This window comes from Arachis ipaensis, chromosome B7 (genome assembly GCF_059453495.1).
Source record: "Arachis ipaensis isolate K30076 ecotype BB chromosome B7, ASM5945349v1, whole genome shotgun sequence".
In the NCBI taxonomy this organism is placed as follows: domain Eukaryota; kingdom Viridiplantae; phylum Streptophyta; class Magnoliopsida; order Fabales; family Fabaceae; genus Arachis; species Arachis ipaensis.
In genome coordinates, this window is record NC_142442.1 from 55920001 (window position 1) to 55922500 (window position 2500).

The following is a 2500-nucleotide window of genomic DNA, read 5'->3' on the forward strand; positions in this document are numbered from 1 at the left end:
GCCTATTATAGGGGGGAGGGGTGTCGTGATGCTGAAACTCGAGTTGCCCAAAGGCTTGCTGGGCGCAATGCCAGCAAGATGCACGTTGCCTTGCCATCCCCTAGGCACACTAGCAAGCACGTTGTGGTTGTGGTGTGCCGCCGGGCTCCCCCGCCCCCCACGGAGGCACCCGCCGTTGCAACGATGGCTCGGAGCGTTGCAACGGAGGAGCCAAATTTTCATATCTCAGAATTGGCTCGTGCATTTTTCGTGAAATTTTGAGGGAACCTTGGTAATATTATGTGAAGGCTGCACAAAAAAATCCAGGTCAAAAATCGCAGGTTTGCTCCGTTTTTCATTTTTTTTGAATTTCCGGCATTCCGGGCGGTAAAAAAATCGTCAAAAAAAATCGGCACGGTGTAAATTCACCAAATTTGGAGGATGGAAAGTTCTTATTTTTCTAGAGGTTGTTGCAAAAAACGGCGTCAAAATTCGACCTCTAGAGCACTTTCCTTTAGTATGTCTCCTCACGGAAAAGGACGTCTACCCGTGGCACTTTGGTAATGGCTCGGCAGCCTATTATAGGGGGGAGGGGAGTCGTGATGCTGAAACTCGAGTTGCCCAAAGGCTTGCTGGGCGCAATGCCAGCAAGATGCACGTTGCCTTGCCATCCCCTAGGCACACTAGCAAGCACGTTGTGGTTGTGGTGTGCCGCCGGGCTCCCCCGCCCCCCACGGAGGCACCCGCCGTTGCAACGATGGCTCGGAGCGTTGCAACGGAGGAGCCAAATTTTCATATCTCAGAATTGGCTCGTGCATTTTTCGTGAAATTTTGAGGGAACCTTGGTAATATTATGTGAAGGCTGCACAAAAAAATCCAGGTCAAAAATCGCAGGTTTTCTCCGTTTTTCATTTTTTTTGAATTTCCGGCATTCCGGGCGGTAAAAAAATCGTCAAAAAAAATCGGCACGGTGTAAATTCACCAAATTTGGAGGATGGAAAGATCTTATTTTTCTAGAGGTTGTTGCAAAAAACGGCGTCAAAATTCGACCTCTAGAGCACTTTCCTTTAGTATGTCTCCTCACGGAAAAGGACGTCTACCCGTGGCACTTTGGTAATGGCTCGGCAGCCTATTATAGGGGGGAGGGGTGTCGTGCTGCTGAAACTCGAGTTGCCCAAAGGCTTGCTGGGCGCAATGCCAGCAAGATGCACGTTGCCTTGCCATCCCCTAGGCACACTAGCAAGCACGTTGTGGTTGTGGTGTGCCGCCGGGGTCCCCCGCCCCCCACGGAGGCACCCGCCGTTGCAACGATGGCTCGGAGCGTTGCAACGGAGGAGCCAAATTTTCATATCTCAGAATTGGCTCGTGCATTTTTCGTGAAATTTTGAGGGAACCTTGGTAATATTATGTGAAGGCTGCACAAAAAAATCCAGGTCAAAAATCGCAGGTTTGCTCCGTTTTTCATTTTTTTTGAATTTCCGGCATTCCGGGCGGTAAAAAAATCGTCAAAAAAAATCGGCACGGTGTAAATTCACCAAATTTGGAGGATGGAAAGTTCTTATTTTTCTAGAGGTTGTTGCAAAAAACGGCGTCAAAATTCGACCTCTAGAGCACTTTCCTTTAGTATGTCTCCTCACGGAAAAGGACGTCTACCCGTGGCACTTTGGTAATGGCTCGGCAGCCTATTATAGGGGGGAGGGGTGTCGTGATGCTGAAACTCGAGTTGCCCAAAGGCTTGCTGGGCGCAATGCCAGCAAGATGCACGTTGCCTTGCCATCCCCTAGGCACACTAGCAAGCACGTTGTGGTTGTGGTGTGCCGCCGGGCTCCCCTGCCCCCCACGGAGGCACCCGCCGTTGCAACGATGGCTCGGAGCGTTGCAACGGAGGAGCCAAATTTTCATATCTCAGAATTGGCTCGTGCATTTTTCGTGAAATTTTGAGGGAACCTTGGTAATATTATGTGAAGGCTGCACAAAAAAATCCAGGTCAAAAATCGCAGGTTTGCTCCGTTTTTCATTTTTTTTGAATTTCCGGCATTCCGGGCGGTAAAAAAATCGTCAAAAAAAATCGGCACGGTGTAAATTCACCAAATTTGGAGGATGGAAAGATCTTATTTTTCTAGAGGTTGTTGCAAAAAACGGCGTCAAAATTCGACCTCTAGAGCACTTTCCTTTAGTATGTCTCCTCACGGAAAAGGACGTCTACCCGTGGCACTTTGGTAATGGCTCGGCAGCCTATTATAGGGGGGAGGGGTGTCGTGCTGCTGAAACTCGAGTTGCCCAAGGGCTTGCTGGGCGCAATGCCAGCAAGATGCACGTTGCCTTGCCATCCCCTAGGCACACTAGCAAGCACGTTGTGGTTGTGGTGTGCCGCCGGGGTCCCCCGCCCCGGGTCCAAGGTCGAGCACGTGCGTCTGGCTGCTGCGAACCCCGATCACCGAAGGACCAACAAGAAGGGAAACACGTCCGTGCACGGCCCACCTAGGCACCACCTAGGGAGCATGGCGTGGTGGAGTTGTGC